Source organism: Peromyscus leucopus, chromosome 17 (assembly GCF_004664715.2).
Source record: "Peromyscus leucopus breed LL Stock chromosome 17, UCI_PerLeu_2.1, whole genome shotgun sequence".
In the NCBI taxonomy this organism is placed as follows: Eukaryota; Metazoa; Chordata; class Mammalia; order Rodentia; family Cricetidae; genus Peromyscus; species Peromyscus leucopus.
The window spans coordinates 4,381,219-4,402,765 of record NC_051077.1 but is presented as its reverse complement, the minus strand read 5'-3'; the positions used below and the strand labels follow the sequence as shown (position 1 = coordinate 4,402,765).

General features: G+C 45.0%; 1 protein-coding gene across 4 annotated transcripts in view; it reads right to left on the bottom strand.

The window, feature by feature from the left end:
* Nucleotides 1-21,547, bottom strand: part of Dlgap2 (DLG associated protein 2) — a 742,630-nt gene that overhangs the window by 445,487 nt on the left and 275,596 nt on the right. Inside the window, exon 1 of one of the 4 annotated variants that reach the window (XM_037211613.1) lies at nucleotides 10,236-10,312. The exons of the other annotated variants lie outside the window; for them this stretch is intronic. The gene's annotated coding sequence lies outside the window, so the exon portion shown is untranslated. Of the gene's footprint in view, nucleotides 1-10,235; nucleotides 10,313-21,547 lie in introns of those variants that run through there. 4 annotated transcript variants of the gene reach the window in all.

The window sequence follows — 21,547 nt, the reverse complement described above, 5'->3', positions numbered from 1 at the left end:
GTCCACCCTTCCTGCACAGTCTACACACGTTCCCTCTTACAAGTTCACATAGTTATCTGCAGAATCACAAGAGGAATAAATTCAGAACTATGTGGGAAACAATGGCTAAGTGTTCTTCAGACTGCCACAATGTCATGCTTGTAGCAAAAATGTCTCTCATCCTGGTATCAAGATTCCACCCACAGGACCAGAGAGATGGCTCAACAGTTAAGAGCACTGGCTGCTCTTGCTGAGGACCTGGGTTTGATTCCCAGCACTCATGTGGCAGCTTGTAACCATATATGACTCCAGTCTCAGGGAGTCTTATGCCTTCTTCTGGCCCCAGTGGACTCCAGAAACATACAGTACACAGCCATATATGCAAGCAAAGTACCCATACATAGAAAATAAAATAATCAGTTCTCAAAAACCTACGCATGCGCTTGCCACGCTATCCAGCAGTTATGTTCCTTGGTATTTACTCAAGTGAACTGAAAACATTCTACCCAAACAGGCTGACAATGGTAGTTCACAGAAAAGTCCATGCACTGATATTTAAAGTTGCTCTATTTATAACTGTCCAAACTTGTAATCCACCACGATGCTTTTCATGGGTACATAGATGTGATAGTTACTCTTCATGTCGACTTGATGTTAGAGCATTTCCCTAGAGGACTAACTGTGGGAAGTTAACATAGACAGTAACATGCCCTGTCCTGGGTCCTGAACTAAAGGAAAAAGAGAGAAAAAACAGGCACTTGTGCACCAGCATTTCTTTCTCTGCTTCCCAACTCACTGAGAGGTGGGCGAGCAACTTCATACTCACACCACCACAGGGACACCTGCCACCACCCCTTCCCATCATGGTGGGCTGTATCCTCAAAATAAATACCCCCTTAAGCCCCTTTGGACAGGTATTTGGTGACAGAAAAGAAGAAAAGTAACTAACACAATTGATAAACAAATCACTGGCCACAGAGAGAATGGAACAAGCCCCGGAGCCAAGAAAAGTCACCAAGGAACCTTCAATCCATATCACTAAGCAAGAGATACCAATCTAAACAGGCCACTCACCATTTGATTCTGACAGGTGACATTCTAGGTAAAGCAAAGCTCCAGAGATGATTAGAGACCAGCGGGTTGAGGCTAGGGAGATGGTTCTCTGGGCAACGGTGCCGGCCTACAAATGAATTGAGTCCCCAGGATCCATCCGGCAAAGGAGAGAACAAATACAAGGGGTCACCCTCTGACCTCCACACAAGTGGTCTTTGAGAAGGGAACATGTTCTGTTTCGTCTACATCAATTCTTGTCCGTTCTGAGATCACGACCAATGTTGTCACTCGCTCTGTGCCCACGCCAATACTGTGACACTAGTAAAAACATTGTTAACACAATCACTGCATCAAAGGTCTGAGCACTTAAGTAACTGTTGGGGGGAAAAAAACAACAACACAGAATTACCATTTATTAATCATGTTATCTGTGAAACTTTATAGTACCATATCATTTAATAAAGCAAACAAGCTGACTACATCCTATCCAGTTCTAAAATTCCAGTGTTCAGAGTACACTGTAAAAGGAAATATAAATCAGTGCAGGTAGGATTGCTTCCAACACGTTAGTCGGTCTAGAAGGTTGAAAATGCACCTAGGTGTAGACATTTCCTCAACTCAAAATACTGCTGTGGTTTGCCATCCACAGCTTTCCCCACTGAGGTTAGAGCATCTTCTGCGAGAGGTGAACAAAGATCAGAGGGCTGAGAATAGAAACTCTGACATACCACAAAGGAAGTCCTCAAGCCTGGAAGGCAGAAGCATTCCCTTGGAAATGACCTCAACTGCAATCCACAGGGAAACCTTGGAAACACAAAGTCCACAGCATGAGACCCAGCTCTGCTTGAGCTCTCTGACCCAGGATGGCTGCATCAGAGGCCCCTTGCTTAACATCAGACACTACAATTCTCTATTCTACATAAAACTCACTGCAGCCAAAGGCATATAGAGTGACAGTGCACTTTAATACGAGCCATATCGTCCCCCAAGAGAGTGTGATAGTTAACAGATATGTCCAGCTTCATGTTACCAAAAGAAGAACAAGGTCAAACTATACTATGGCTCCATCCAACAAGCAGAGTGCCCAGGAAAAAGGAATCAGGCTCTGCAGGACACTTGGAGAGAAGTTTACAGAGGTTCGGTGTTCTGGTAATACCTTAATGAGGGTGTGGCTTCTGTGTTTCAAAGATCTTTCTCACATCCAAGGACACCAAAGGAACAGTTCAACAAAATCTTGTTGGATTTCCATGCTAATCACATATGGTAACAGGTGAAAAATTCATGAATGCTGTAGATGAACAATGAGTGAATGAAAGTTCCAACAGCCATCACAGAAATGGAGGAGAAGTGGGAAGAACAGGCGCTGTGTTTCAGGTTCAGAGCGCCATCAAAGCAAGAGGTCTGGCGAGTACCTCACAGTCTCTGCAACGGTGTTTGCTCACAGAGGAAGCTTACTTCGATCTACTGCATCATCCTTTCACGCATGCGTGCTTCAAGGCTGCTGGGTGTAAGAACTAATCCTGAGTGTGACGGGACTAGAATGAGACCCTGTCTCAAGGAAGATCTGATTCCAGATCTGTGCAGCATCCAGCACACACTTCTGCCCCCAGTGCCCAGGCAGCACTGATTGACCGAAAGACGGCATGCTGGTGAGACTCCACACACAGACAAAAGAGTCTGCCAGTATTCGATCCCAAACAAGTTCTCAGTGGGTTCCTGGGACTCACATACCATGTGGCCCTGCCTGTCTTTTGGGGCCATGTTAGAAAAGCACATTACTGATTTGAAGAGCTCCTTCCTTGATAAAAACAAAAACAAAACTGATCAAACATCTTCAATTCAATGAGAGTCACACAGGCTACATAAAATTAAAACATATGCATATTCATTTCATTGACAGTACACCCACACACTGAGGCACACACACTAGAAAAATGAATCTAAAGTGCACACCATGGACAGCACAGTGTAGACTGAGGGAGGAGAGGAACAATGGTCACACACGCTTACAGCTTGGTTCTAGAGACTGGAATACCTCAGTAAACAAGGCTAACAGAAAAGAGAAATTAGATACAAACAAGTGGAAGCACAGAGGAAACACAAGCGTTCTCTATGTGTGTGACCTGCAAGGGCGTCAGAGTGCACCGAGTGAACGCTCCCTATGTCAGAACTGAAGGAAGTGGCCTGCATCAGTGCCTCGAGCTGCACCTGGATATGAGTGACAGTGGAATCGTCTTCTCGACACCCAAGAAGCCACCTTGAAAGTTGCCAGCAGAAGGGACCCTCCGGTGGGCATTCCTGCTAGATTCCTTCAGGCATCCTGTGAGCTGTGTGTTGGCTTTAGTTTGGTTCTGGGAACATCTACAGTGGAATGTTTCTATCATCCAACAAAAGCGAAAACCACAGAAGAACACATCGATTCTCTCCTTCTAAACTGCACCAGGGTGCAACCCATAAAGAAACCAACACAGCGTGCCCAGCAGGAATAGTCCCTTTGGATCTGTGACCTGCTTTCCAAGCATGGGGTCTCAGTCCACAAGGCAGCCTGCTTGCTGACAGCAAGTTCCACCTTCCCCAGACTGCCCCTCAAATGGCTGTCAAAGTGTCCTCTGAACATGAGCAAGAGCTGTATCCAAAGAAGGATCGATCACCTTGCACCAGGGTCCACGCTGGTGCTCGGTGACTGTCACAGGCCTCATCCTAATGGCAAATGGGCACAACCAGAGCAGTGACAGCCCTTGTACAGCAGCAGAATGGCCTGTGCGTGCACAGAACAGCAGCTTCATACACATACCCTTCCGCATGCTAGTGAAAGGGTATAAATGCTATCTTCCCCTCCATTGTCTTCTTTAGAAATGAAGGAAATTGTAAACAACTGGGAAGGTGGCAAAAAAAAAAATGTATGACTAAGTCTCTCTCCACCATTCTCCCCAGAAAGCATTAAATACACACACACACACACACACACACACAATAAAAGTTATGTCTTGGTTTCCTTTGCCTTAGTTTTTATCAATGTACCCATGTTATAGTTTACTGCAGTGGGTCTCACCCTTCCTCACATCGTGACCCTCTCCAGTTCCTCATGTTGTGATGACCTCTCAACCATAAAACTATTTTTGTTGCTACTTCATAACGATAATTTAGCTACTGTTTTGCATCATAGTGTAAATATCTGATCTGCAGGCTATGTGATATGCGACCCCCAGGAAAGGGTCATTTTACCCCCAAAGAGGTTGTGACCCACAGGTTGAGAACTGCTGGTCTACTGGCAGGATGGTGGGACCCGGTACATAAGGATTTGTTTCTCTCTTCATGGGATCCAGATGGGGAAATCAGGAGCTCCATCTCTTCCAATATGTGCTCAGCTCGTCTCTGCTGACCCTCACCTGCCCTCCAGCCAGTCCTTTCAAGAAGACTGGCCTAGAAAATGTGAATAGGGGACCAATCGCTCCTCCAGAAATATCCGTCTGGGCTGCATCATTCTTCTAGCAACTAAAAATGTTGTCACTGTGTCAGCAGCAACAAATGTGTGTGTCTGCAGCACAGAGCAGGCCTATCTGTCATACTCTAGCTGGGCATTCCTAGGGTTTGTTTTTGCTAGCAGAACTTTATTTCCAGTAGGTACACTCTGTGAGTCGTTCAAGGTCTGGGTCCAACCAAGACAGGAAACACTGAAGAAGACAACCTATGTGGAGCCCTGGCACTGTGTGGTCCCCCTGCTTTAGATCCACTTCAAAAGCCCCCATTCTTGGGGGCTGCCATCTTTAAAGACTAGTGAGGTTCACTGTCAGAAGGAGCAGTGGCAGTTCCTCTGGCCAGGGGTAATACCCCAGAGTGGGGACAGGGATGGGAGCTCTGCAGCCACTCCACTGGACCTCCTCCCTTGCCCTTTCCTAATCTCTTCCTCTCCAGCTTCCTCCCTTCCCTTCCTTGCACTATCATCTCCCCTTTAGTATTAGGACAACAGTGCCCAAGCAATGAACACGGAAACCCTGCCGTCAAGTGATGCAACCTTAGCTGTGACCACACAGCCAGGAGAAGGGACCAATCTGAGAATGCGGAGCTGCTCGATGCTAGTGAGTGTCTGTAACAGCAGGAACTCTCTCCTCTGCTTATGGGGATGCAGAAGACTATGGTCACTCTGAGGGACATCTTGGAAGACTCTTACAAAACTATACATGTCAAGAACACAAGCTGGTATGGGAGCTTCACTCATAACTGACCAACTGGACATCCTTTAGTGGATGAATGGCAGAATGACATCCATCTGGAGAACAGAACACTGCTCAACACTGGGAAGAAATAAGCTAGGGCCATGGGAAGTTAATAAAGGTTTGACTTGAGCCAGAAGGTACATGTACCAGGTAGCACATGTAGTCAAAGGTGGTCACAGCATCCTGCCCTCAGAACGATGGGAGAGGCCCAGCTCTGCTGCCTTCTACCCTATGAATATAAAGAAAAAGATCAAGATATACCCTTCACCCACCTAATTCAAACACAGAAAAAGCAGAGCTGGTTATATACACAGATGCCAGAGCAGCTAGGCTCCAGACCAACATACCAAGGACTCTAGGCCATTTTGTTAGTAAACAAGAAGCCAGAAAGACCAGAGGAAAGAACTGTGTACATGTTGGTGATTATTTGGGAGTGTGACAGAGACCCAGCATTGTCTAGTTTTTGTGAACTTGACATAGCTAGAGTCCTTTGGGAAGAGTGAACCTCAACTGAGAAATGCCCCCACAAAACTGGCCTGTGGGGCATTTTCTTGATTGACAATTGGTGTAGAAGGATCCAGCCCATTGTGGGAAGTATCACCTCTGGGCAGATGGTCCTGATTTGTATAAGAAAGCCAGCTTAGAAAGCCATGTGGAGTAAGCCAGTAAGCAGCACCTCCCCACGGCCTTTGCTTCAGTTCCTGCCTGCAGTTTCCTACGTTGAGTTCCTGCCCTGACTTCCCTCAGTGATGGAATGATCTGGTAAGTAAGCTGAAACACACCCTGTATTCCCCCAGTTGCTTTTGGTCATGGTGTTTATCATGCCAACAGAAACTCTAAGATAGGCTCTGCTGAAACACATCCCACTAGGATTCAGTCTGGGGACACCCTACTGTCCTCTTCCTGCTGAGGATGCACTCTCTCTGCCTTGGGAGCAAATGCTAAGGATGAGAGGTTGGAGGGAGTCGTCCTTATTAACCCATCCTGCACCCTGACCCAGCAAGTCACCCAGGTCTAAGTGCCTGTACTTCAGGAATACCATCTATGAGCAAAGTCATACCCTCAGGCATAGGACTGGGGCAAGGAACTCAGGAAAGGTCCAAGGAGGCCTCCGCATGCTCACCAGAGCTCTGCCCAGAGTGTCCTCTTAGACTAAAAATCACAAATGGCTTAAGAAGATATCTTGGAATTCCTAGAGTCCAAGTTACTCAGATATATTAGTGTATACTACTGTATTTTTTTCGTGTGTGTGTGTGTGTGTGTGTGTGTGTGTGTGTGTGTGTGTGTGTATTTGTGTATCTATGCCACAGCTCACATGTAGAGGTCAGGTGGAGGTCAGAGGACAAATTTCAAGAGTTAGTTCTCTCCTTCTACCATCTGAGTCTCAAGTATCAAACTCAGATCATCAGGCTTGGGGTCCAGTGCCATTGTCCACATAGCCTTATCACCAGCCCCCGCCTAAAGCACTATTTGTGGACTCTAGCAACCAGGGTCCTCCATCTCCGTTATGGAAGAAGAATTGACAAGAATGAGGGAACCAGAAATAGTGGCCCACAGCACATGATAATCTGAGAAGGCTGCATATGCCCAAGAGATACTGAATTAGAAGGAAGACATGAGCAAATGCTTCTTCCTGTGACCACCTATGACGGGCTGCATGTACAGATCTCTGTGGTTTTGTAATCAATACTGAGGCTCAACCTCAAGGCATGCCATTGCAACTCAGAGGCCAGTGTCTAAAGAAAGTTAAGTTCCAAAGCCACACAACAAGACGTAGAGGGTTTTCCCACAAAAGAGAAACAGAGAATTCTTGCAAAACTGTTTTACTCTCACCTTTACCAATCAGCATACTTTTAACCGACATATGTGGACAAGAAAGCAATTTCACAATAGCCATTCTTCGCAAAGAAATGTTATGACTTTATTCTCGATGCTAGTCATATGAAAAAATGCTAATTTTACTACCCGTCATGAATAAAATAATGATCTAATAAGCAAATTTCAGGTAACAGCTGCTTCCCCGTAAACAACTTCCTGATTCGAAGTGTGAGATCAAGTCAATGAGTACTGTGTGCACAAAGCCTGGGGTAGAGAACTGTGTTTTCAGCTGCTGGGTGCATAAAGGAAGCTCACCATTAGCATGTGGAGGTGCGATTGATTCAGAAATATCCCACACACTGTACACTGGCTGGAAACACACAGTGTGTAGGTGTCTGGTTTTATCTCAAGGCTCAATACCAACAGTACTGCCAGCATCCTTCCTAACTGCCTTTTCACCTCTAACATCTGTACCCATCCTTGCTCTTTTCAAAGACTATCTACACGGGACATCAGAGACCAGGTGTATTGTGAGGTGAGGCATGCTTCTGGCAGTCTGAAGAAAGATGATGCTAGAGAGACCATATTTCTAGCACAGTACAGAGGACTGCAGAGCTCTTCCTGCCCAACAGTCAAGGGTACTGGGAGTTCAGTGGCCTGCAATGACTACATCCCCCACAGAATTCAGTGTACTTCACTGACAGACTCGCTCGCTTATGGAGAAACAGAAAATCAAAGCAGGGCAAGAAAGATGGCTCAGAAGGCAGAAGCACTTGCCACACGAGCCTGATAACCCTGAGTTCAATCCCCAGAACCTCTGAAAAAAGCTAGATGTGCACGTATGTGTAATGCCAGCACTCATACAAGGAGACAGAATGTGGAGCCAGGAAAAATGGCCAGAAACTCCTAGGCCAGCTAGCCTGGCGTACCCTATGCACTGGCAGAGACAAGAGAGTCCTTGCCTTAACAAGAACTCATTCCCCCAAAGTCCCCCTCTGACCTCTGCACATACACACGCACACACCACTCCACACAGACATACCACAAGATAAATTTCAGAAATTAAAAATAAAAAACAAAAACCGCATTTTATTTAAAGTAAAAATGACACTATTCCAGAGAACAAAAACCACACGTGATTTTGAAGTCATGTTTTGATAGACTGAGAGTGAACTAAAGTTTGTCCAGAAAATACACAATGGCCTTCAACACACAGCATCACGGTCTGGCTGCGAAACGTCTGTCAGCTGTCACGCCAGAGACCTACGTGCACATCCTGTGGGTTAGTTACGTTTCCCAGTGAACGCTGTCACAATGCAGCACTTCATTTCTACTGTCCCACTTTGTGCTTTAAATGTTTTGAAGGGATCTGGTTTAAAACAAAACAGTACTCATTAGTTACAGACACTTAGTGTGGAATAACTGTACACGTGAAGGCAGGGTCTAAACTTAGTGAAAAGACTGTGGTCTGCTTCTCTGGCAGAGGTCTAACTGTCCTGTGATCTGAACATCTCTCTATGCTTACCCCAACAGCACTCTCTAACTTGGTCTCCAAACCCAACCAAAGGCTGGGACATCCAAGCGGTTCTGGGATGTCACATGCCATCCTGTGAGCCCCCTCGGATGAAGGGCAAGGGTGACAGGTGATTGTGGGTAATAAAATACTTGTTGCTCGATAAAGCATGATTCACAAGACTGGGTAAAGTCCAAGTGACTGGTCCCAGTATGGGAATAGACTTAAGGCTACAAAATCGCCTTTGGATATTAAGCTCCTGAAGGATGACAGACCCGAGCTCCGGGGATGAAATTATGAATGAAGCAGTCAATATCCACCTGGAAACGGAGAAGCCAATGGCAGCTTCTCTCTGGACATGCTCAGTCCTTTGCAGAGTGTAAGCCCTCCCTGTGATAACTCGGCCATTTGTAACAGAAATGTGTGCAGGCAGCGGTCACCCAGATGCGGAGGCAACAACAAGTCTCTCTAGTGACGTGCTGGAAAGGGGCCAGACGTGGCAGTTCTATTTAGAGAGGTGTGTGTATCTATTCCCGTGGAAGAGCAAAAACAAAAGGAAACATGTCAACGGAGCACAGAGAGAACGAAGCATGTGGGGAGAGACTCCACCAGGCATACCTCGCCACCTTCATCCCTATGGCTCGCTCACCCAAGGCTGGTGACCAGCCACAACAGCTGTACCAGTTACTCTGCCTCACTGTAAAAAAAAAAAAAGAAAGAAAGAAAGAAAGAAAAGGAAAAAAAAAAAAACCCTTTCTGGCTGGTGGGTTCTCAGAGCTCCTTGTCACACTGTGCACGCCAAAAGCATGCTTCGTCCAAAGCCTCAGCAATTCCATGGCACTTGCACACCATCTCCTCCCACCAAGCAGAGGAGGGCTACTTGGTGTAAGCACTAAATTAGTGCTTTGGAAGGGGCTTTGGTTATAAAGACAGGCAGGGACAGCACTTCCCAGCAGGTACCCATCCCGGCACCTCTCTCTTCCCTTTCATCCTATTCAGTGCAGCAGGGGAAGAGCTCAGAACCCCTCAGTGCACTCAGCAACACAAAGGAAGCCCTCTCCGCAGGCTCCTCTCTCTTGCTAGCCCATGAAACACAGGTTTAATAACCTCTGGTCCCGGGATTTACTCATTTCCAGAGGATCACAGAACCCACAGCCCAGTTGCCACCTCTTTGCTGAAATAAAAAGGCGAGCCAGCCAAAACAGAGCTTGCTTTACAGACCGATCCAGGATTTGGTGGTTATCAAAATGATTGCTAATTGGAAAGAAGACAGAACTTGTCTGTCTATAATGACGATACTGTAGCCCTAGATTGCTGTGCAAGACCATCTGCCCCAAGTCCCCCAGGGCAGGAAAGATGCTCCCTGGATTGCAGTGATGCTAGTCTCCTGGCTGCCACTACTGTCTACCAAGTCATGAGTATTTCACTTATGAAAGCAGTGCAAACCAGGTCTATGAAACAGGGCAATGAAAGAAAGATGAAAAAAAAAAGAAAGAAAAGAAAAAAGAACATGCTGCAAAGTACAGAGAGGTAAGCAGCTACTGGGTTAGCTGGTCGAGTGCTGATCAGTTAAGTATCATTTCCCAGAGGCCACGGCACTAGTAAAGTATACATCCAAGACACGAAAAGTAAGAAATGAGTCATCCTTGACTTACCAAAGCAAGACTCCTGCTGCACGGCTGGTTTGCAGCATCCAAATGTGAAGCGCCGCCGACAGCTCCTCGGCAGATGGGGAGCTGTGTGTGCAGGGGCACTTCAACCTCGCTGCAAAGGAAGGTGGCGGCCAGGGTGACCAAGTGAGTGGTCACAGCTCCAGGCAGCCTCAGCTTGGACTAGGCTGCCACAGCACTCTGCAAAACAGGCACACTGCAGCAGCACGGTGGCAGGCATAGGATCGCTATGCATGTCCCATATAGTCAAGCGTAATAGAAAACATGGATCTGGAGTGGATTCCATGTGGATATGGGGGCTGCCTGGCACCGAGCGGAAAAGGCAAGCTCTCTGCTCATAACAAAATTAGCCATGGAGATGGACGCCTTGATTAGAGTGCAGTGTTATCCCTCCGGGACATCAATTACCAAGAGCAGGTGCTCTGTCTCCTGCTCTTTCAGATAAATGCCTATAATCTCATTTCACAAACGATCCCTATTTAGACAGGAGCCACCTATTGTGATGATATCATTTGCTCTAGTAGCCATAAATGGGCAACTTCCTACGGAGCGTCACCGAGCTGACGACACAGGTCTTCATAAAAGTGAGTGGGCAGGGTGTTCGGAGAGGCCCGTCCACATGAGTAGCTCATGCGAAGAATCTGCGCTCCCTGGTATTTGAAAAGTTGCAGGGGAAGAGGAAAGCCTTCCACTCTAGTCTTTCGGTATGCTGACAGAGATAAGAGCCAACTCTAGGCTGGGGGGGGGGTGAGGGCAGGTCAGAGACCCCTGGCATGTCTACATCCCTATACCTGCCTTGACTGGAGGTTTTTTGGTAGAAAATAACCTTTGGTATTCACAACAAAGGTCTGGCCATTTAGTCATTGATGTTCTCTGAAGTACAGAGACTCCACCCCAGGAGGTAAACACTGTACACTTGACTCCTCAATGGAGATAGGAGGTTGATCTGGAAAGGCAATGAGAGTCTTATGTGGTAGACAGATGGCCAAACTACTATGCCTAAAGCCTCACTATGGCAAAGCAACCTTCTCTAAAATCACATGCAGAATAACCCAAGAGTTTGGATTATTAGAGTTTTGGATTCCTCCACTATGGGTGTACAGAGATAGTGGCTGGTGAAGACCAGGCATAAGAGACCAGTTGCTGAGCCTAGAAACACTGTCTTAGTAAATAACTGGATCAGGCCCTCTGAATGGGTGAGACAGTCAATTGGCTTGATCTGTTTGGGTGGCATCCAGGCAGTGGGACCGGGTCCTGTGCTCATTGCATGAGTTGGCTGTTTGAAACCTGGGGCTTATTCAGGGTCGCTTGGCTCAGCCTGGGAGGAGGGGACTGGACCTGCCTGGACTGTCTACCAAGTTGATCTCAGTCCTTGAAGGAGGTTTTGCCCTGGAGGAGGTGGGAATGGGGGGGGGTAGGCTGGAGGGAAGGGGAGGGGAGCGGGGGGGGGAGAACCAGTGAATCCATGGCTGATATGTAGAACTGAATTGTATTGTAAAAATTAAATTAAATTAAAATAAGTAAATAAATAAATAAATCCCCTAAACCTCTACAAACTACTCCAGAGGCCCAAACAGCTCACATGTAAAAAGTCAGGGATTCTACCAAACAATTCACTGCTCCTAAGACTGGCTTTGTACAGGACACACCATGTTTACACCAACTTAGGCTAGCATGCTCCTGAAAAGCACTTTGTGGTTTGGTGGCTTAAGCTGCAAAGCTGTAGTGTGCTGCTGCTGGGCTGAGGGGATTTGCTTTTGGACCCCATTAGGAAGATGTGTTGTGGTCACTCGGGGCAGAGAAGCGCCCACAACTCACAAAACCCTGCTTTAATATTCGCTATAAAAACAGTAACTGATCCAGGCCTCCTTCAGTTTGCCTCAGCACCAGACCGGGGTACTAGAAGGAATAACTATAGGCACGCTTCCTCTCAGCGACGCTGAAGACCTCTTTTGGGGAAGTCGGCTGCCTGCCACAGGATGTGCTCATGACCCACAGCAAGGATGTTGCCTCAACCACTGGAGTAGGTTAAATGCCTTCCCCCAACCCCACCCTGCAAACCTATGTCTATTTGGATGTTCAGAAGGTGATATTATTTGGAAACAAGTCTTTGTAGACATCCTTTGTGGATCTTGAGACGAGATCACTCTATAATTAGCAAAGGCCAATGACAAGCATCCCAGAACACTAACATCAATGTGAAGACAGGCAAACTGACAGCTAGACTGATGGGACTACAGCCAAAGAATGCCAGTGTCTCCAGTGACCACCAAGTCCCGGAAAGAGGCATGGTGTGGACCCCTAGAACCTGCAGAATAAACCAGTGCCTCAGCCTTCCCCTCAAGTTCAGAGTCTGACCTCCAGAGCCAAGAGAGATTTAGTACTTGCTATCTTCATCACAGGTATGGTGCCTTTCCCTCCTGAGCACTCGGCAGTCCACTTCTGGCTCTGGAGCATTTTATGATGACGTCACAGAGGAAGCATCCAAGCAAGACTCAGATCCAAGAACCGACCCTTCATTCACTACAACGTCTTGTCAGTGGCTCCTTCTTGTATAGATGTCTCCTGGTTCACTGAAGACCACAAGATTAGAGGCTCCAGTCGTCAAAACAACTGACTCAAAGTCCAAAGAAAACGGCAGTGCTATGACCCCACAGTCCTCCATGCCCTGCTGACTGCCGGAGTACTTTTCTGTTTTGGGGAGTCACCTTCTCCTGGTAGTTCATCATTGTCCAGAATCTATAGGTAATGAGTCCATCCTCCAGTTCTCCATGAGTGGGAGGGATCCCAGATAATACTGAAATTGGAAGGTAGGGCCTCAGATACTGATGAAATGGGAGAATGGCGACCTGAGGTTCTGTGACAGCAGAGGGTGAGTCCTGAGGAGCTGACATAGGAGAGTGGGGTCTTAGTTAAGGGTGACAGTGGGGAGGGGGCCCTGGGGTGGTGCATAAATAGGAGGGTGGAGCCTGAGGTAATGATGGGTAAAGCTGACACAGGAGAGTGAGCTTGAGATAAGAATGACACTGGAAGGCACATGGGGTAAGGATGACACTGTAGGGTGAGGTTTGGGTCAGGAAAAAGGATGTCACATTGCTGCCTTTATTCTCAACAGGTTGTCTATCAAGTGGTGGGGAAAGAGGACAGAAGAGATCAGAGCAAATCTGCTAAGTGTGCCAGGAGGGAGAGGAGCATCCATCCAGGAGGAAGAGGAGCATCCGTCCAGGAGGAAGAGGAGCATCCGTCCAGGAGGAAGAGGAGCATCCGTCCAGGAGGAAGAGGAGCATCCGTCCAGGAGGAAGAGGAGCATCCGTCCAGGAGGAAGAGGAACATCCGTCCAGGAGAAAGAGGAGCATCCGTCCAAGAGAAAGAGGAACATCTGTCCAGGAGGAAGAGGAGCATCCGTCCAGGAGGAAGAGGAGCATCCGTCCAAGAGAAAGAGGAACATCCGTCCAAGAGGAAGAGGAGCATCCGTCCAGGAGGAAGAGGAGCATCCGTCCAGGAGGAAGAGGAGCATCCGTCCAGGAGGAAGAGGAGCATCCATCCAGGAGGAAGAGGAACATCCGTCCAGGAGGAAGAGGAGCATCCATCCAGGAGGAAGAGGAGCATCCGTCCAGGAGGAAGAGGAGCATCCATCCAGGAGAAGGAGGAACATCTGTCCAGGAGGAAGAGGAACATCCATCCAGGAGGAAGACAAATGGGCACCTTGTACTAAGGGGTCCGCAGGACCATGTGGTTTGCTCATCTGCCTCCTGGTAGCCTAGAGGATAGAACTATTTGTATCACGTTCCACAGCAGAAGAAACCAAAGCACAGCTGAGCCATCTGGATCAGACATAGTTCTAGAACCAATACGCTCCTGTCCAACACACACTTCCATACTACAGAAAACAGAGACGAGGGTGGTCTGCAGCACACCAGGCCTGGTAAACAACTGGATTCTTCTGGAGAGAAGGATCATGAGATCATTGTCACCAGGGTGGCTTGAGGCACCTGGCAAATGCAGGACCAACCAAGCACAGCTGAGCAGAGCTGTGGCATTGCCAAAGTTGGGTTTCTCTAGGACCAAGCCAGGTGTCTATGAACTCACTCATGGGGACATGGTGAGGAGCTCTGAGACCTCCTTGGCTTGTCCCCCTAACAGGAGCTCTGCCCACATTTCAGACATTCCCTTTCTCTAAACATCTAGTCCAGCTATAACCATGAGATACTAAATAAGGATTTGCCAGGTATTTTCCAGGCTTTTGGATGGCAGTTTTGGTGAAAACTCTTTGGTCTCTTCTGAGGCAGACACAAGTGCACGTTATGTCGGGGAACCCGACAAAGCTGTTAGGAGTCTGCACACAGCCACCCAGTAGGCTCCTTGATTTCTAAAGCAGTAGTCAGATGTAGGCTTAAAATATCACCCAAGAGTAGCCGGGGTCTTAGCCTGTCTCCCTTAGATGTGACTCCAAACAGCTCTAGTATGGACAAGCTGGTCAATGACGAGTTAAACAGCCAGCTCAGGTGATGACTGTGAAACTATTAGCTCACTTTAAGAAGCCAGTATGGCCACACTCAAGTAAATCTCCTTTTTTGCCCTTTGCTTACCCAATTCCCATTGCTAAAATACCTCCAAGGCTGGTTTGGAAATCACTCTTCAGGACTGACTGCACAAATCTACTCCCAGTATTCCATGGACGCATTTCACTGCTCAAAGTGAGTTCTGGAGCTGGATATTCAGTAGAGCAGCCTACCCTAATGTACAGGGCTGTGGCATGGGGGCAGGGCAGGTTTCATCAAGAATTCAGCTGCTTCTTACAGCTCAGCCCAGGTGACAACCTCCTTGTAAAGCACCCATGTTAATTTTTTATTCCTAGGAGGAAAGGCAAAATGAAAAACCAACACCCATTACTGGTAAATTAGGTCACAAGCCAACCACCCCTGTGCAAGGCAATCCTCATCTGGAGCCTGAACAAGGGTATGAAAGATCCAGCCTTAAGAACCTCTGAGTTCCTTGGAGCTCGCTATCAGTAGACTTTTCACAATCAGAGATTCACATAGAACCACAAGGAAAGGAGACCACGTGCTCATGTTTTATGCAACTGCTGGTGTCTGGTTCTTAATCCAGAATGAAGCATTTACAAACTGGTAAACAAGTGAGTTGGAATGTCAACACCTTTCTTATTTTCTGTAGCCGTAAGCATCGAAGTCTCAACAAGTACTTTGTTTTGCTACATTAAATTAAAGATTAGCTGCTTTTTGTTTTTCTGGTAACACATTTTACCCTCTTCTGTTGGTATCAAATGAACATATTCACAATTTTCAAAGATGAAAGGCCACAAGCTGCTTGCAAATAAATCTCACTCAGAGCAAATCGCCCCAGAGGATCTGGTTTTCCTGATCCCTGTTTACATCGCCAGAAAGGCAGCACTGATGCTCAGAATGGAGATTCCTAATCTTCTTTCAGAAACAGATATGAGAAATCAAGAGCCAGCACAACCAGTAAATAACAAACACGAACCAACTACATGGTTCTTAGGGCAATGTCTTTTAGATCTATACAGGGGGAGAATAATTAACCAATTAAGATTTATTCCCCTACTTACATACAATAAAGAGAATAATAAATTATAATATATTGATCTTGAAAATCCATACAGCATTTAAATATTTAGTTAACATAAGTTGCATATGTAAGTCAACTTTACCTGTGATGATCAGAGTACATTTTAATTGATTTGTGTTTTGTGATCTCCTATGTTACTAGCAGTGGCTAATGGCCAGTTCAATTTATCTTAACTTCTTGCATACATAATGAGGAATATGAGTGTCCTAGTATCAAAATTATTCTCATATTAAGGACTTTCACAGGTTCTAAGTATGAAATTTCATAACAATAGCTTCATAGCTCCAAGGTATTTTTCTACAATAAGGAGTAGGGCTTGTCAACCTGAGAGTGTGAATCTACAAGTTCTTAGGACTACCAAACACCATCTCTCTTCAGTTTCTTCAAGGGTAGTTATAGTTGTGACTCAAAGAAAATGAAGACAGAAGGTTGAGACTGGAGTTTGTACTTATTTATTGAGCTGGTAGTTCAATGCTCTTGGAAATTCAGAAATATATCCACATTAATTCACCTGTTGCTAATATGGGCAGACAGTATTCTTCTCCAAGGGGAAAATCAGAGCTGTATGGGGAAAATGCCACTTGTGGAGCTACTATATGGCAAAGACAAACTTAATACCCAGCCTGACCTGGCCAGAAGGTACAGACTAAGGTATGATGTGAGTGGGATTCCTTGGGTATATCAATCAGAGTCCCACTCACCCCAGAGCCTGCCAACATGACCACATCATACCTTTCCAAATATTCTTTTATATAGAAAAACAAATTGCCGCTCCCTGCATCTGAAGACCCAAAACATCAGGAAGACATTGGATGGTTCCAAATTATTGTCCTGAGTTAAGGTGAAACATAAGTCAGTTTGCTAATTCAACAAGTTGAAGATAAAATTCTTTTTTCTTCTCTTTTTTTGTTTGTTTTTTTTTTTTGTTTTGAGATAGGATTTCTCTGTGTAACAGCTCTGGCTGTCCTAGAACTCACTCTGTAGACTGGGCTAGCCTTAAACTCACAGAAATCCACCTGCCTCTGCCTCCTGAGTGCTGGGATTAAAGGTGTGCACCACCACACCCAGCTGGAGATAAAATTTTTAATGAACTTGTCTCTACTTTATGCACTAAAATGCATCCTATGATCAAGTAACACATGCTGTGATGATCTGATTTTACTAAGATATCTATTTTGTGGGGTTAATTCTTAGCACAATGCTTTTGGGGAAACTGATAGTGGTAAACATCTGAAATGTTCCTAATAACATGAGTAGCATCTTCTGTGCATGTGACCTTTACATTTGCTGTTACAGGAAGAAACTATATGTAATTTTGTATGTGAAATTACCATTTAGTGAAGAGAAAACTATTTTGTGTGTTATTGGCTAAGAAGGCTGTTATTTTGTTCTAGTACTTTTTCTAAAGCAAATAAAAGCATTAATGAAAACATTTGATAATAATTAGTCTAGGTGAATGATGCTTCTCCTCTGTAACTTGGTCATTTGGAAGTAGCTCACTCTCCATACCTAGAAAAGTTTTTTTTTTAAACCTGACCAACACAGCAGCAAAATTACACTGCAAACACCACAAATTCAAATATTCCTAATGATTTCATTTCTGCTGACAACAGTGCTTTTTTACCTAAATGGAGCATTTAACCATTATCTAATCATTCAGTGCAAAAGAGGGAGAGGGAGAATGACAAATGCCATGTATTTTCTTTTTAACTATATACCAATAAAGAAACCCACGGAATATACAAAATCTTATAGAACTGTAACATAATCTCCTAACTATAAATCCAAGGCAACTCATTTAATACAGATTTTAAAGAGGTGAAACTTTCTATAGATACGGGGTTTGAACACATGACTCAAACCTCGATGCACATATTTGAGTGTGTGAGTGTGTTTAATATGTGTCTTCTCCCGCCCTGAAAACAGAATGTGCACAGTAAAGGAAGTTTTCCAAAAACTGGTGGTGTTCCTCTTCAGCGGTGCTTTCAGTACTTTGAAGGCGGACAGCTCCAAGCAGTCTTTTTTTTTTTTTTTCAATTTTAAAAACTATTCACTTTTTTAAAGAAGTTTTTATTCATTTTACATACCAATCACAGAAACCCCTCTTCTCTCCTCCCACCTTTGCACAGCCTTGAGGCAGGGGGAGGGTCTTGGACCTGCCTCTACTGAATGTACCAAGCTCAGCGGACTTCCCGCGGAGAGAATGGGGGTGGGGTTGTGGGGGGAGGCTGGAGAGTCAAGAAGTAATTAATATTAAGTGAACAGGAAAAGGAGCAGGAGTCAGAGCAAGTTTGTTGATGAACTTACCACACAGTTCATTTCATAAAAAAAAGTCCCCCAAAGTAAAATTACTAAAAAAAAAAAAACCCCACTTTCCTTCTTTTGAAAAACATAAACCCAATAGCATTGGTCCTAAAGTAAAAGTGGAACAGAAATGAAATATTCAAGCTTGAGTTCTTAATTTTTTTTTTTTTTTGCTGCTTACTATCCTGCTACAGCTACTTGCTTTGTTGCTATAGCAACGTGCAGCTAGTATCCAGCATCTGAGGCTATGAGACTATGGTTCTTGACAATTACACCCAGGAACTATATTGTTTCTTGATACGATACACAGTCACCAAATTTCTGTGGCTATCAAGTCTCTGCTTAGTGATTTCTCCAAGATAAAACCATCATTCTTGAGTCCTTTTTCCCATGAGTTACATAAATACTTTCCACTTCCTGTATTTTAAAATGACTGTCCTCAAAGACTCCCAGCTGCCTGAGACCAGAACCAGGTTTAAAGGATGCCCTCCCTGCAGATTCTTCCTCTGGGGAGGTTGACACTTCCCACAATGCTTCCTTCTAAATCCATGACTCTCTAACTCTGAGCACATAGGAAATGTTTTATTGCATGTTACCCAAACTTCAGTTCATAGCAAATTTATGGAGAGGAATTTGCATACTAGAGACCCAAGGGAATCAAACACTGAGTAACAATTTTTCCAGTGGATCATCCAGTCTACAAGACACCATTCCAGGTGCAACCCCGTCCATCAGGATCCATCCTATCCATTCCCATCATGATTCTTCCAAGCAAACCTAAATCACAAAGCACACAGTATCATTGTACCATAGAAAAATTGCACATTTTCTTGTTATAAATATATATATATATGCATATAAATTGAAGTGTAGGTATGAACATCAATTACCTTTACAATGATACAAATGTTAGGAGATAGGTTAACTAGGACCATACTTAAATTGATCATGATAAATTCATACATTTGTTTAATCTGCTCATTGCTTGGTTTCTGAATAGACAGGCACTTGGGGAAAGAAAATGAGTCTGAACATTGCAACTATGCATTAATTATAACTAGTCGCTGCTTCCTGACAGTCTCTACTATTGTTCAGTGTGTTTAAGGCGCTTTCAGAATTCTTACACCCCCTGGAAGAAGCCATATAGCACATTTATAAACAAGTAACTATATATAACACGTCCGGAGAGGCTTCCCTGTAATTACGTAGGTAAATTATTCAAACTGCCAGGTCAGTCACAAAAGGCCAGGAAATGCCCATTCCATCCTCTAAGCCCAAGTCAGAAGGCCCTCTCTGTCTTGGTCTTGTGACTGTCTGTCACAATCAACTCTTCCACACAACGTCTACAATATAAAATTTACTCAAAATATCATGGTCCTTCCTCTTCCCATTTCTTTTCCTAAATCTCGGGGCAAACACACCCATTTACAGTGCTTCCTGCCTCACACTGAAATTACCTGTAAAGTTACTTCTCTCTCACTGTGTTCTAGGTTGTAGGCTGCAGGACATTTAACCATCAATATTAATGGCACTTAACGTCATCCCTTACCAAAAGTAAGTTCTTAGCTTTAGGGAAAATAATAATAATAAAAACACATAACAACTGAGTATGGTAGGGAAAGGGACAGGGAAAATGTTCTGTGATAGTAGTGTAGCTACTGAGAGGTACCTGACTGCAGACAGCAACCAAAAGCAAGACAGGCTTGAGATGGACTGACAGAGTTCTCCTTCCTCTGGCATGTTGAAAGGAACAACGATCCTGTAACAAGCCCAGCAGCAGTGGCGTGCCTTCAGAGTGAAACCCTCACCGGGAAACATACCCCACAGAGGTCCAGAGTCCTCAGCACACTGAACATGTACAAGGGCCCTCTGCTGCCAGACCCCACCTCTCCTCATGGGCTGCCCATGACACGCACCAGGAAATAAGAGAAAACACAAACTCATGTCATCCCACCACAGATTTCCAGTGAAAGGCCTGATGGTGAGCTGTTCAACACAAAAATCTCCAAGATAATTTAAGGGGCAAGGTAGAAATAACCTGAATATCAAAGTGTTGTTGGTTTTTTTTTTTTTTTACTCTTTTGGGGGGGGGCCTGCCACCCAGCTCCCAAATAAATCACACATGGAAGCTTATTCTTAATTATGAATGCTTGGCCTTAGCTTGGCTTAGTTTCTAACCAGCTTTCCTTAAATTAACCTGTCTACCTTTTGCCTCCAGGCTTTTTTCTGTTCTCTTACTCCTGTGAATCTTACTCTTATTCCGTGGCTTGCTGTGTACCTGGGTGGCTGGCCCCTGGAGTCCTCCTTCTCTGCATCCTAGATCTCTCCTCCCAGATTTCTCCTTCTATATTTCCTCTCTGCCTGCCAGCCCCACCTATCCTTTCTCCTGCCTTGCTATTGGCCATTCAGTTCTTTATTAGACCATCAGGTGTTTTAGACACAGTAACACACCTTCATAGAGTTAAACAAATGCAACATAAACAAAAGTAACAACACACTTAAAATAATATTCTACAACACTAGGGGTCTGGTTTTTAAAAATTATACCATATACATGGAACATTATATAACCATTAACTTCACATAGAGTAAGTACATGAAAATTTGCATGTCTATGTGTATAACTTAAGGTTAATTTTTAAAAGCTGCCTGAAACTGCACACATACTGTTAGCTTCTTTTTTCTCTGAAAAAAAATTTTTAAGGATTTGTGCATCAATATTCGTGTGTGTGTGTGTGTGTGTGTGTGTGTGTGTGTGTGTGTGTGTGTGCAGGTCTGCACTCATGTTTGCGAATGTCTGTGTTCATGCATTTGAGTGTTTTTATTCATGCCTGCATTTGTGTGTTCATGGTCATGTGTCTATGTGCACATGGGTCATCATGTGTGTTCATATTCACATGTGACCTTATTTGTGCGATGTGCTATATGTCAGTCTTTGTGCATGTATGTGCCTAAGCTTGGTCTACATTTATATGTGCATGATCGATATTCATACATGTATGTGTCTATTTGTACACATGTGCATTCATGTGTCTGTATCTACATTCATGAGGGCTATGTAGCTTGAGTTTTTCTGCCTTACCCACAGTCAGGACAAATCTCTGTCACCCGCCAGTCCCACAGCCGCTCAGACCCAACCAAGTAAACACAGAGACTTATATTGCTTACAAACTGCATGGCCGTGGCAGGCTTCTTGTTAACTATTCTTATATCTTAAAGTAACGCATTTCTACAAATCTATACCTCGCCACGTGGCTGGTGGCTTATCGGCGTCTTCACATGCTGCTGGTCATGGCGGCGGCTGCAGCCAGTCCTTCTGCCTTCCTGTCCTTTTATTTCTCCTCTCTGTTAGTCCCGCCTATCCTTCCTGCCTAGCCACAGCCGAT